Source organism: Oncorhynchus masou, unplaced genomic scaffold (assembly GCF_036934945.1).
Source record: "Oncorhynchus masou masou isolate Uvic2021 unplaced genomic scaffold, UVic_Omas_1.1 unplaced_scaffold_976, whole genome shotgun sequence".
NCBI classification, from domain to species: domain Eukaryota; kingdom Metazoa; phylum Chordata; class Actinopteri; order Salmoniformes; family Salmonidae; genus Oncorhynchus; species Oncorhynchus masou.
Window position 1 is genome coordinate 196,064 of NW_027016271.1, and position 15,640 is coordinate 211,703.

Sequence of the window (15,640 nt, forward strand, 5' to 3'; positions counted from 1 at the left end):
AGTAGTTTAATTAGTAGTAGCAGTAGTTTAATTAGTAGTAGCAGTAGTTTAATTAGTAGTAGCAGTAGTAGTAGTTGTAGTAAAAATAGTGATGGTGGAGTTAGGTATAGTAGTAGCAGTAGTACTAGTAGTAGTAGTAGTAGCAGTAGTAATAGTAGTAGTAGTAGTAGTACTAGATGTTGTTGTAGTAGTAGTAGAGGTTGTAGTAGTAGTAGTAGAGGTTGTAGTAGTAGTAGTAGTAGTAGTAGTAGAGGTAGCAGCAGTAGTAGTAGTAGCAGTAGTAGTAGTAGTAGTAGTAGCAGTGGTAGTAGTAGAGGTTGTAGTAGTAGTAGTAGTAGTAGCAGTAGAGGTTGTAGTAGTAGTAGTAGAGGTTGTTGTAGTAGTAGTAGTAGTACTAGATGTTGTTGTAGTAGTAGTAGTAGTAGTAGTAGTAGTAGAGGTTGTAGTAGTAGTAGTAGTAGTAGTAGAGGTTGTAGTAGTAGTAGCAGTAGTAGAGGGTTGTAGTAGTAGTAGCAGTAGTAGAGGGTTGTAGTAGTAGTAGCAGTAGTAGAGGTAGTAGCAGTAGCAGGAGTAGTAGCAGTGGTAGTAGTAGCAGCAGTAGTAGTAGAGGTTGTTGTAGTAGTAGAGGTAGTAGCAGCAGTAGTAGCATTAGTAGTAGTAGCATTAGTAGTAGTTGCAGCAGTAGTTATAGTAGTAGTAGTAGTAGTAACAGTAGTAGTAGTAGTAGTAACAGTAGTAGTAGTAGTAACAGTAGCAGTAGTAGTAAGCGTATTATGTGTTTGTGCTACAGACAGCTGTCTGCAGAGGAGATTGCTCAGGTACCAGCCAACTCCACCAGCAACATCCTCAACAGGCTGATGGTGACATATGACTCTCGAATACGACCCAACTTTAAAGGTTAGTACCATACATACAACCAACTCAATGGCCTTGTGGTTGGAGTGTCTGCACTGGGATTGAAAGGCGAACAAACAAGCCTAACACTAACACACACAACCCTAACCCAACTATAAATACACAAGGGGGACAGAAGAGAGCAGAGGAGGAGAGTGGGAGGAGAAGAGAGGAGTGGAGTGGAGGAGAGGACAGAAGGAGAGAAGGAGAAAGGAGAAGGGGTAGAGGAGGAGGGACAGAATGAGTCTGCTTGGTTAGTAAACTGAAAGTATTTGCAAAGCCTGTGTGTGCGTGTGCCTGTGTGTGTGAGAGAGAGAGAGCCCACGGCCATATGCTGCGAATCAGGTTGGAGTGAGCGGAATGATCACATGACTGTCAAGACCACAGAAATGCCAAACACACACACACACTGGAATAAAACTGGCATGTGTATGTGTGTGTGTCCCAGGTGTTCCGGTGGAAGACAAGATTAATATGTTCATCAACAGTTTTGGCTCCATCCAGGAAACCAACATGGTGAGCAGAGTTACTAATCCTAAAACCATGCTAACAATGCTACCAACATTCCAACGTCATCAACATTAGCCTATATGCTATAAACAGTAGCCTGTATGCTATCAACATTAGTCTGTAGACCATCAACATTAGCCTGTATGCTATTAACATTAGTATGTAAACCATCAACATTAGCCTGTATGCTATAAACATTAGCCTGTATGCTATAAACATTAGTCTGTAAAAACCATCAACATTAGCCTGTATGCTATAAACATTAGCCTGTATGCTATAAACAGTAGCCTGTATGCTATTAACATTAGTCTGTAAACCATCAACATTAGCCTGTATGCTATAAACATTAGCCTGTATGCTATAAACATTAGCCTGTATGCTATAAACATTAGCCTGTATGCTATAAACATTAGCCTGTATGCTATAAACATTAGCCTATATGCTATAAACAGTAGCCTGTATGCTACCACCATTAGCATATATGCTATAAACATTAGCCTATATGCTATAAACAGTAGCCTGTATGCTACCACCATTAGCATATATGCTATAAACATTAGCCTGTATTCTATAAACAGTAGCCTGTATTCTATAAACAGTAGCCTGTATGCTACCACCATCAGACTGTATGCTACCACCATCAGACTGCATGCTATCAGCATTAGCCTGTATGCTGCCCTAAACTCTCTCCTGGCCCTTACACTAAGTCTGAATTTGTCCCCACTAGGTGACCTAAATTGGGACATGCTTAAACTACCTGAACCAAGTCCTAAAGCAATAGGTTCCCTAAATCTTACTCAGATTATTACCAATCCCACAAGGTATGACTCCAAACACCCAGAAAAAGGCTACTCTACGTCGATGTTATCCTCACAAATAATCCTGATAGGTATCAGCCTGGCGTTTTCTATCATGTCCTTAGTGATCACTGTTGTACAGCCTGTGTTCATAAAGGCTGCTCAGTGAAACAACCTGTCCTGATTTGTCATAGACGGTTGATATAAAACTTTAACGGGCCTTCCTTCATGAACTGGCCTCTGTAATTCTGGATAGAATCAGCTTGATCCCCTCTGTCGAGATGCTTGGACCTTATTTTCAGAATTACAAACAGGTCGGCACCTGGTTCCACCATGATCTGGCTTACTCCACCTCAACAATCCCATTTGGCATTAGGCTCGGCACACGATACCCAGGCTGACTGGCTCTCGTTCAGGCAAATGAGAAATAAGTGCACTCAGGCTATCTGGAAGGCCAAAGTTAGTTACTTCAAGGAGCAGTTCTCTCTCTTGGGGGCAAGAAGTTCTAACCCAGACAGCTGCCCACTAATGTTGATGATGTGGTTGTTACTGACAAGGAGCACATGGCTGAGCTCTTTAAACCAATTAACAAGTCAATAACAAACCCCTTCTGGATGTGACTATATCCTCCTCCCTCTTGTCCCCCTCTGGCCTGGACAAAGTTTTCCCCTGCAGGTGGTCACTGAGAGTCTTTTATATACATTGTGCCTCTATCATGCAAAGCATGACCTGTCTTCCTCTCTGGGGAGTTCCCATTGCTTAGGCGAATTTAAAAGGGTCAAGCAGATCCTAATTTTAAGGCCTATTTCTATTTTGCCCTGTTTATCAAAGTGTTGAAAAACAAAAATTAACTGGGTGATAATTCTCTTGGGTATGCCATCTGGTTTGCGTCAGGTTATGATTTTAATTTTTATTTCACCTTTATTTAACAGGTAGGTAGAGATATTGCAATTGTGTGGCCAAGATAAAGCATAGCAGTGTGAACAGACAACACAGAGTTAAATAAATTAACAAGTCAAAATAAAGTAGAAAAAAAAGAGTCTATATATGGCAAAAGGATGAGGTAGGTAAAATTGGAGTGATAAATTATCAGATGGTCATGTACAGGTAGAGATATTAGTTAGCCAGTATGGGGATGAGGTAGGTAAAATTGGGTGGGCTATTTACCGATAGACTAAGTACAGCTGCAGCGATCGGTTAGCTGTTCAGATAGCAGATGTTTAAAGTTGGTGAGGAGGTAAAAGTCTTCAACTTTTTGCAATTCGTTCCAGTCAATGGTAGCAGAGAACTGGAACGAAAGGCGGCCAAATGAGGTGTTGGCTTTAGGGATGATCAGTGAGATACACCTGCTGAGCGCGTGCTATGGGTGGGTGTGCCATCGTGACCAGTGAATTGAGATAAGGCGGAGCTTTACCTAGCATGGACTTGTAGATGACCTGGAGCCAGTGGGTCTGGCGACGAATATGTGAGGGCCAGCCAACTAGAGCATACAGGTCACAGTGGTGGGTGGTATAAGGTGCTTTAGTGACAAAACGGATGGAACTGTGATAAACTGCATCAGTTTGCTGAGTAGAGTGTTGGAAGCTATTTTGTAGATGACATCGTCAAGTCGAGGATCGTAGGATAGTCAGTTTTACTAGGTAAGTTTGGAGGCATGAGTGAAGGAGGCTTTGTTGCAGAATAGAATTTTGATTTTAGATTGGAGATGTTTGATATGAGTCTGGAAGGAGAGTTTACAGTCTAGCCAGACACCTAGGTACTTATAGATGTCCACATATTCTAGGTCGGAACCATCCAGGGTGGTGATGCTAGTGGGCGTGCAGGTGCAGACAGCGAACGGTTGAAAAGCATGCATTTGGTTTTACTAGTGCTTAAGAGCAGTTGGAGGCCATGGAAGGAGTGTTGTATGGCATTGAAGCTCGTTTGGAAGTTGATAGCACAGTGTCCAAGGACGGGCCGGAAGTATACAGAATGGTGTCGCCTGCGTAGAGGTGATCAGGGAATCGCCCGCAGCAAGAGCAACATCATTGATATACAGAGAAAAGAGTCTTGAACCCTGTGGCACCCCATAAAGACTGCCAGAGGACCGGACAGCATGCCCTCCGATTTGACACACTGAACTCTGTCTGCAAAGTAGTTGGTGAACCAGGCAAGGCAGTCATCAGAAAACCGAGCTACTGAGTCTGCCGATAAGAATATGGCGATTGACAGAGTCGAAAGCCTTGGCAAGGTCGATGAAGACGGCTGCACAGTAATGTCTCTTATCGATGGATGTGTCACTGCAACCATATACAGTAGGTCCTCAATGATGTCACCATTGCCCTTGAATCTAAGCAATGTTTTTTTGCTATTTTTATTGAATTGGCCAAATCTTTTTTGATACGGTAGACCATTACATTCTTGTGGGCCGGCTAAGGAGTATTGGTGTCTAAGGGGTCTTTGGCCTGGTTTGTTAACTACCTCTCTCAAAGAGTGCAGTGTATAAAGTCAGAACATCTGCTGTCTCAGCCACTGCCTGTCACCAAGGCAGTTCCCCAAGGTTCGATCCTCGGCCCCCCACGCTCTTTCTCAATTTACATCAACAACATAGCTCAGGAGGTAGGAAGCTCTCTCAAACATTTATATGCAGATGATAGGAGTCTATTACTCAGCTGGCCCCTCCCTGGATTCTGTGTTAATTGCTCTACACAAAGCTTTCTTAGTGTCTAACAAGCTTTCTCTGCCCTTAACCTTGTTCTGAACACCTCCAAAACAAAGGTCATGTGGTTTGGTAAGAAGAATGCCCCTCCCCACAGGTGTGATTACTACCTCTGAGAGTTTAGAGCTTGAGGTAGTCACCTCATACTAGTACTTGGGGAGCATGGCTTGATGGTACACACTGTCCTTCTCTCAGCACATATAAAAGCTGCAGGCTAAGTTAAATCAAGACTTGGTTTCCTCTGTCGACCGTCCCTCTTTAACCCTTGCTACCAAACTAACCCTGATTCAGATGACCATCCTACACATGCTAGATTACGTAGACATCGTTTATAGATCGGCAGGTAAGGGTGCTCTCAGTGGCTATATGTTCTTTACCATTCGGCCATCAGATTTGCCACCAATGCTCCTTATAGGACACATCGCTAAACTACGTCAAAATGCTCTAGACACCTTGGGGAATACGTAGAAAAAGGAATCTGTTGGATAGCCCATTCACTGCTCAATAGGGACGATCAGAACGCAGAGCTTTCAAAACATGAGTCACTTCCCGGATTGGATTCTTCTCAGGCTTTCACCTGCAATATCAGTTCTGTTATACTCACAGACAATATTTTTACAGTTTTTGGAAAACTTTTAGAGTGTTTTCTATCCTAAGCTGTCAATTATATGCATAATCTAGCATCTTGTCCTGACAAAACAGCCCGTTTACTCTGGGAACGTTATTTTTCTAAAAATGAAAATACTGCCCCCTAGTTACAAGAAGTTATAGGACACATCGCTGCCTCATACTCTGACCTCATGACTTGGTTCATGTACTGTCAACTGTGGGAAACAGGATGCACCTGAGCTCAATTTCTAGTCTCATAGCAAAATGGTCTGAATACTTCCTGTATGTAAATAAGGTGTTTTTTCCATTTTTGCTTTGTCATTATGGCGTATCGTGTGTAGATTGATCTTTGTCATTATGGGGTATCGTGTGTAGATTGATCTTTGTCATTATGGGGTATAGTGTGTAGAATGATCTTTGTCATTATGGGGTATAGTGTAGATTGATCTTTGTCATTATGGGGTATCGTGTGTAGATTGATCTTTGTCATTATGGGGTATCGTGTGTAGATTGATCTTTGTCATTATGGGGTATAGTGTGTAGAATGATCTTTGTCATTATGGGGTATCGTGTGTAGATTGATCTTTGTCATTATGGGGTATCGTGTGTAGATTGATCTTTGTCATTATGGGGTATCGTGTGTAGATTGATCTTTGTCATTATGGGGTATCGTGTGTAGATTGATGATTATTATTATTTAATTCTACGTGCGTTGCTTTACCATGCAGTGATACAAATGGAAGTACACACACAGACTCCAACTAGCTTTTAGCTTTTAGCTAGTTGAAAAGCAAAGCACATGTGCGTCGAATATGAAAACTAGACATCTGTCAAAGTGTCCATTAGGTGGACATAGGGCATGGAGGTGGGGGATTGAGACAGATATCTAGCTTAAACAGAAAGATTTGGGGAGGGATTTTTCATTATTATGCTAATTCGATTTCTATGGGGGAGCGAATGTTGACTCTAGGGACTTAATTGACTTTGAAACTAACAGATGATTGGCTGTTGCTAGGACTACCGTGTGAACATCTTCCTGCGTCAACGGTGGAACGACCCGAGAGGCTGAAGCTCCCGCGGACTTTCAAAGGAGAAGCGCTGATGGTGGACCCCAAGATATTCCAGTGTCTATGGAAACCAGACCTGTTCTTTCGCCAACGAGAAACATGCCAACTTCCATGACGTCACGAAGACAACATCCTGTTATTTATCTTCAGGAATGGAGACATTCTCATCAGCATGAGGTCTGTCTGTCTCTCTGTCTGTCTCTCTGTCTGTCTCTCTGTCTGTCTCTCTGTCTGTCTCTCTGGGAAGTTTGACTCTTTTTACTGACTGAGATCTAATCAACTCGTTTTAGACTGATCTTGTAAATGATTTGATTCAGTAATGCCCAGAGCAGAACCCCCTACCGCAAACGATGATCTAAAAACTCTTAGTCTTATGGGGGCTTATGTCATTTGTGACTGAGACGTGTGCTTCCAAAAAGTGTGCTTCCAACATTATACATTTTTGATTACTAGGCATACAAATACAATTATTTGAAACAAGGTCTAGATGCGTCCCCAACCAGACGTCTTTATGAACGACTCTTGGCAAATACTTGACTGTCGTGAGGAAGATAAGCACCATATCATTCGAACTGCAGTAGTCCCCAAACGTTTGGGTTTGGAGTTTCAGTGTTGAGTGTTAAGCAGAGGCATGTGTATGTTTTGGTTTTACAAAGCTGTGTCCATTGATAAAGTCAATAATCAGTGAATTGGACTAACTCTACACTAGGTCATCAATTCATGCAATTATCTATTTTTCTGCACACATGATAGACAGCTAGTGGTTGGAGCAATGAAGGACTAAAATGACTGAGGGACTTGGAAAAACAAATCATGACTATCAATTCAGTAAAAAGAGTCATTTAAAAAGAACGAATAGTTTGCGAACTGCACATCACTACCGCCTGTCTGACTGTCTGCCTGGCAGACTGCCTGGCTGCCTTCAGCCTGTCTGTCTGCCAGGGTAGGTGCCTATGTGCCCAGTGACGGTCTGTTGTGTGTTTAGGTGGTCAGTGCCTGTCTGGTGTGTGCTCAGGTTGTAAGTGACTGTCTGGTGTGTTCAGGTTGTCAGTGACCCTGTCCTGCCCTCTGGACCTCACTCTGTTCCCCATGGACACACAGCTGTGCAGATGCAACTGGAGAGCTGTATGTAAAACCTCTCTAACACACTCTCACACACAAGCACGCACAGAGAGACATACGCAATATTCATATACAGTGAGTGCACAAAACATTAAGAACACCTGCTGTTTCCATGACATAGACTGACCAGTTGAATCCAGGTGAAAGCTATGATCCCTTATTGATGTCACCTGTTAAATCCACTTCAATCAGTGTAGATGAAGGGGAGGAGACAGGTTAAAGAAGGGGTTTTAAGCCTTGGGACAATGGAGACATGGATTGTGTCTGTGTGCCATTCAGAGGGTGGATGGGCAAAACAACATATTGAAGTGCCTTTGAATGGAGTATGGTAGTAGTTGCCAGACGCACCGGTTTGTGTCAAGAAACTACAAAGCTGCTGGGTTTTCACGCTCAACAGTTTCCTGTGTGTATCAAGAATAGCCCACCACCCAAGGACATTCTGCCAACTTGACACAACTGTGGGAAGTGTTGGAGTCAACATGGGCCACCATCCCTGCGTGGATCACTTTCGACACTTTGTAGAGTCCATGCCCTGACGAATTGAGGCTTTTCTGCGGGCAAAAGGCTGCAGGTGCAAGTCAATATTAGGTAAGGCTTTCTTAATGTTTTGTACACTCAGTGTATACAGAGATTCACATACTTTATATATATCACAGGAGGTTGGTGCCACCTTAATTGGGGAGGACGGGCTCGTGGTAATGACTGGAGCGGAATTAGTGGAATGGTATCATTTACATCAAACACTTTGGTTTCCAGGGGTTTTTCTAAAGTGTTGTTACTGTAGTTGGCTGCACCACCAGTGATATACATTTATATAGTGTTGTTGTAGTTGGCTGCACCACCAGTGATATACATTTATATAGTGTTGTTGTAGTTGGCTGCATCACCAGTGATATACAGTGTTGTTAGTTGGCTGCACCACCAGTGATATACATTTATATAGTGTTATTATTGTAGTTGGCTGCACCACCAGTGATATACATTTATTAGTGTTATTGTAGTTGGCTGCACCACCAGTGATATACATTTATATAGTGTTGTTGGCTGCACCACCATTGATATACATTTATATAGTGTTATTGTAGTTGGCTGCACCACCAGTGATATACATTTATATAGTGTTATATAGTGTTGTTATTGTAGTTGGCTGCACCACCAGTGATATACATTTATATTGTAGTTGGCTGCACCACCAGTGATATACATTTATATAGTGTTGTTGTAGTTGGCTGCACCACCAGTGATATACATTTATATAGTGTTATTATGGTAGTTGGCTGCACCACCATTGATATACATTTATATATTGTTATTGTAGTGGCTGCACCACCAGTGATATACATTTATATTGTAGTTGGCTGCACCACCAGTGATATACATTTATATTGTTAGTTGGTAGTTGGCTGCACCACCAGTGATATACATTTATATTGTAGTTGGCTGCACCACCAGTGATATACATTTATATTGTAGTTGGCTGCACCAACAGTGATATACATTTATAATATTGTAGTTGGCTGCACCACCAGTGATATACATTTATATTGTAGTTGGCTGCACCACCAGTGATATACATTTATATTGTAGTTGGCTGCACCACCAGTGATATACATTTATATAGTGTTGTTATTGTAGTTGGCTGCACCACCAGTGATATACATTTATATTGTAGTTGGCTGCACCACCAGTGATATACATTTATATTGTAGTTGGCTGCACCACCAGTGATATACATTTGTATTGTAGTTGGCTGCACCACCAGTGATATACATTTATATAGTGTGCACCACCAGTGTTATTGTAGTTGGCTGCACCACCAGTGATATACATTTATATAGTGTTGTTGTAGTTGGCACCAGTGATATACATTTATATTGTAGTTGGCTGCACCACCAGTGATATACATTTATATTGTAGTTGGCTGCACCGCCAGTGATATACATTTATATAGTTGGCTTGATTTATACATTTATATTGTAGTTGGCTGCACCACCAGTGATATACATTTATATTGTAGTTGGCTGCACCACCAGTGATATACATTTATATAGTGTTGTTGTAGTTGGCTGCAACACCAGTGATATATATTTATATGCACCACCAGTGTTACATTTATTGTAGTTGGCTGCACCACCAGTGATATACATTTATGCTAGTGTTGTTATTGTAGTTGGCTGCACCACCAGTGATATACATTTTATATTGTAGTGGCTGCACCAGTGATATACATTTATATAGTGTTGTTATTGTAGTTGGCTGCACCACCAGTGATATACATTTATATATTTGTTATTGTAGTTGGCTGCACCACCAGTGATATACATTTATATAGTTGTTGTTACAGTGAAATATATTTATATAGTGTTGTTATTGTAGTTGGCTGCACCACCAGTGATATACATTTATATAGTGTTGTTATTGTAGGCTGCACCAGTGATATACATTTATATAGTGTTGTTATTGTAGTTGGCTGCACCACCAGTGATATACATTTATATAGTGTTGTTATTGTAGTTGGCTGCACCATCAGTGATATATATTTATATAGTGTTGTTACTGTAGTTGGCTGCACCGCCAGTGATATACATTTATATAGTGTTATTATGGTAGTTGGCTGCACCACCATTGATATACATTTATATTGTAGTGGCTGCACCACCAGTGATATACATTTATATAGTGTTGTTGTAGTTGGCTGCACCACCAGTGATATACATTTATATTGTAGTTGGCTGCACCACCAGTGATATACATTTATATTGTAGTTGGCTGCACCACCAGTGATGTATATTAGTATTCAATCCCTTTGTAATGGCAAACATAAATAATTTCAAGAAGGGCACCTTTTGATAGATGAGTAAAATAAAAAGCAGACATTGATTAGCCCTTTGAGCATGGTGAAGTCATTAATTACACTTTGGATAGTGTATCAATATACCAAGTCACTACAAAGATACAGCTGTCCTTCCTAACTTAGTTGCCGGAGAGGAAGAAACAGCTCAGGGATGACATGAGGCCAATGGTGACTTTAAAAAGTTAGAGTTTAAAGGCTGTGATAGGAGAAAACATTGTCAATTAGGTTCGTGTGTGGAGTAACTACCGAGTGAAAAGAAGGAAGCCTGTAAATAATTTTTTAAAACCATCCAAAACATCTTGTTTGCAACACAGTGCCTTGCAAAAGTATTCACCCCCCTTGGCATTTTTCCTATCTTGTTGCCTTACAACCTGTAATTTAAATAGATTTTTACTTGGATTTCATGTAATGGACATACACAAAAAAGTCCAAATTGGTGAAGTGAAATTTAAAAAGAATGTTGTGTGCATATGTATTCACCCCCTTTGCTTTGAAGCCCCATAAATAAGATCTGGTGCAAGCAATTACCTTCAGAAGTCACATAATTAGTTAAATAAAGTCCACTTGTGTGCAATCTAAGTGTCACATCATCTGTCGCATGATCTCAGTATGTATACGTCTTCTGAAAGCCCCACAGTCTGCAACACGACCAAGCAAGGGGCACCACCAAGCAAGGGGCACCACCAAGCAAGGGGCACCACCAAGCAAGGGGCACCACCAAGCAAGCGGCACCACCAAGCAAGCGGCACCACCAAGCAAGCGGCACCACCAAGCAAGACGGCACCACCAAGAACTATCCAAACAGGCAGGGACACAGATCAGGGTTGGGTTATAAAAAAATACCAAGAACATCCCACAGAGCACCATTAAATCCATTATAAAAAAACTGAAAGAATATGGCACCACAACAAAGCAGAGGCGGCACCAAAACCCACGGACCATGCAAGGAGGGCTGTGAGAGGCAAACAAATAGACCAAAGATAACCCTGAAGGAGCTGCACCATGAAATTGGAGTATCTGTCCGTAGGACCACTATCCAGAGCTGGGCTTTATGAAAGAGTGGACAGGAAAAAGACAAAGTATTTGGTGGAGAAGTACAGATGGAAGAATGGACTTGTTAGATGGACTAAATTGAGCTTTCTGGCCAAAAAAACGTTATCAGAAACTTTGAACATCACAGTGAAGCACCATTAAATCCATTATAAAAAAGACTGGGAGGAAGTACATTACAGACTGGGACAAGGAGAGGTTGTACATTACAGACTGGGACAAGGGGAGAACATTACAGACTGGGACAAGGAGAGGTTGTACATTACAGACTGGGACAAGGAACCCTGGGACAAGGAGAGGTTGAACCATGGGACAAGAGAGGTTGTACATTAACTGGGACAAGGAGAGGTTGCAGACTGGGACAAGGAGAAATAGACTGGGACAAAGAGGTTGAACCCTGGACAAGGAGCATTAGACTGCAGGAGAGGTTGTACTACAGACTGGGACCACACTGGGACAAGGAGAGGTTGTACATTAGACTGGGACAAGGAGTACATTAGACTGGGACTGTCATTAGACTGGGACAAGGAGAGGTTGTACATTAGACTGGGACAAGGAGAGGTTGTACATTAGACTGGGACAAGGAGAGGTTGTACATTACAGACTGGGACAAGGAGAGGTTGTACATTACAGACTGGGACTACATTACAGACTGGGAAAGAGGTGAACATTACAGACTGGGACAAGGAGAGGTTGTAAACAGACCATTGTACATTAAACTGGGACAAAAAAATTACCATGAATATGCCTGCCATTACAACCTCATTTGGTTGTTCGCCAAAGAGGTTGTACATTACAGACTGGGACAAGAGAGGTTGTACATTACAAACTGGGACAAGGAGATGAACATTACAGACTGGAAGGAGAGGTTGAACATTACAGACTGGGACTGGTGGGACAAGGAGATGAGACTAAAATTGACTGGGACTTTTTGGACAAGGAGGAGGTTGAACATTCAGAGGTTGAACATTACAGACTGGGACAGGTTGTTGGGACAAGGAGAGGTTGAACATTACAGACAGGGTTGCAGACTGGGACAAGGAGAGGTTGAACATTACAGACTGGGATAAGGAGAGGTTGAACATTCTGGGACAAGGAGAGGTTGTACATTACAGACTGGGACGTACATTACAGACTGGGACAAGGAGAGGTTGTACATTACAGACTGGGACAAGGAGAGGTTGTACATTACAGATCAATAAGGGAGAGGTTGAACATTACCATGAATATGCCTGCCATTACAGACTGGGACAAGGAGAGAGGTTGTACATTACAGACTGGGACAAGGAGAGGTTGAACATTACAGACTGGGACAAGGAGAGGTTGTACATTACAGACTGGGACAAGGAGAGGTTGTACATTACAGACTGGGACAAGGAGAGGTTGTACATTACAGACTGGGACAAGAGAGGTTGCATATTAGACTGGGACAAGGAGAGGTTGTACATTACAGACTGGGACAAGGAGAGGTTGAACATTACAGACTGGGACAAGGAGAGGTTGTACATTACAGACTGGGACAAGGAGAGGTTGAATATTACAGACTGGGACAAGGAGAGGTTGAACACAGCAGACTGGGACAAGGAGAGGATGAACATTACAGACTGGGACAAGGAGAGGTTGTACATTGTTACAGACTGGGACAAGGAGAGGTTGTACATTACAGACTGGGACAAGGAGAGGTTGTACATTAGGACTGGGGACAAGGAGAGGTTGTACATTACAGACTGGGACAAGGAGAGGTTGTACATTACAGACTGGGACAAGGAGAGGCTGTACATTAGACTGGGACAAGGAGAGGTTGTACATTACAGACTGGGACAAGGAGAGGTTGAACATTACCATGAATATGCCTGCCATTACAGACTGGGACAAGGAGAGGTTGTGCATTACAGACTGGGACAAGGAGAGGTTGAACATTACAGACTGGGACAAGGGAGAGGTTGTACATTACAGACTGGGACAAGGGAGAGGTTGACTTTGCTAGACTGGGACAAGGAGGTTGTACATTACAGACTGGGACAAGAGAGGTTGAACATTACAGACTGGGACAAGGAGAGGCTACATTACAGACTGGGACAAGGAGAGGTTGTACTTTACAGACTGTGACAAGGAGAGGCTGAACATTACAGACTGGGACAAGGAGAGATGTGTACATTACAGACTGGGACAAGGAGAGGTACATTACAGACTGGGACATTACATTGAGACTGGGACAAGGAGAGGTTGTATGACATTACAGACTGGGACAAGAGAGGTTGTACTTTACAGACTGGGACAAGGAGAGGTTGAACATTACTGGGACATGTAATATGACCTGCCAACTAATGGGACAAGGAGAGGTTGTACATTACAGACTGGGACTGAGAACGCACCCGCTGCCTTGCGAGTGCTGACCTGATTAAAAACCTTACTTCAGCCTTGAAGAGTGAGATCACCCAGTCCTCTGGGTCGGCGTGGCCCTCCCACACTGTATGGTGTTGTCATTAGTCAAAACGTGCATAAAATGCATTGAGTTGGTCTGGTAGAGAAGCATCGTTGGGCAGATCACGTCTAGGTCTTCCTTTGTAATCTGTAATGGACTGTAGCTCATGCGACACATGCAGCGTAGCCTGTGAAGTAGGAGGCCATGTTACTTCTATACTGTCCTTTGCTCATTTGATGACTCTGCAGAGGTCATAGCCTCGTTCAGATAGCCCTGTGTGAGGTAGTCCTGTCCTTTAGTTTAGCTCCAACTCAGTGTCAAACCAGGGCTTTTGATTGGGGAAGCAGCTGTTACGGGTTTCTTGCGGTGAAGGAGAGGCGGACCAAAATGCAGCGTGGTTACTTAGATTCATGTAGAATAGTACAAAAAACCGTAACGCGAAAACCTAAACAGCCTATCTGGTAAAACAGAGACAGGAACAATCACCCACGAAACACCGAAGAATATGGCTGCCTAACATGGTTCCCAATCAGAGACAACGATAAACACTCTGATTTAAATCCACTTCAGGCAACCATAGACTTTTCTAGAAAACCCCACTATACCACAATCCCAATACCTACAAACAAGACTAAACACACCACATAATAAAACCATGTCACACCCTGGCCTGACCAAAATAATAAAGAAAACACAAAATGCTAAGACCAGGGCGTGACAGTAGACAATGTTGCCGATGCAGTTCCTTATGAAGCCGGTGACGGAGGTGGTTAGCTCGTTAGTGTTATAGGTGGAGTCTCATTATAATCAGCGCTTAGCAAAGCAGTCCTGTAGCATAATCTCTGGATTCTGATGATCATTTCTCAATTGATCGAGTCATCAAGTACTTCCTGTTTGAGCTTTGCAACTGACAACTGACAACAACATGGAGGGCAGAGAATCTAAAACAGCATTAATACCATCGTTGCTGAGTGAGTGGTGGACCGCAGTAAGGTGAGCACCATCTGGTAGGGTTTCCACTAGTTACCACAAACACTAAGTCAGAATATATTGTCAAACAAACATTTTATTTTGAGTTCATTTAAGGTATGGGTTAGGCATAAGGTTAGCCATGTGGTTAAGGTTAGATTATGTTAGAAATAGTATAAGGTTAATGTGGGTTAAGGTTAGGATTAAGGTTAGGGTTAGGCATAAGGTTAGCCATGTGGTTAAGGTTAGGGATTAAGGTTAGGGTTAGGTTTAAAATCACATTTTAAGAAGATCAACTGTAGAAAAAAGGTGGGCATTAAGACTTTGTGGCTGTGGTACCCAGTGATGACCGGTATGTCAGTAACCAGGAATGTGATAGATTGAACTGCAGTAATTTAGTGGTCATACACAGAACCACATCTGAATTGTGAATTCCCATAATTGTATGATTTTTATTTCGTTTAAACGTTAAGAGAAATTGCACATTTGTCCCATCCTCTTGGATAGCCATGGGGAGTCTCTTGTCCAATAGACATGCTTCTGAAAAACGGGGAATATTGCTGTTACAAGCAAATCCTTGATCCAAGGTCATCCATCTTCTTGGCCAATGGAGTGCAGGCAAGGGGTGGGGTTTTCTCATTCATC

The 15,640-nt window shown here is 42.4% G+C and overlaps 1 pseudogene; it reads left to right on the forward strand.

The window, feature by feature from the left end:
- Nucleotides 1-15,640, forward strand: part of LOC135538518 (glycine receptor subunit beta-like) — a 51,590-nt pseudogene that overhangs the window by 12,253 nt on the left and 23,697 nt on the right.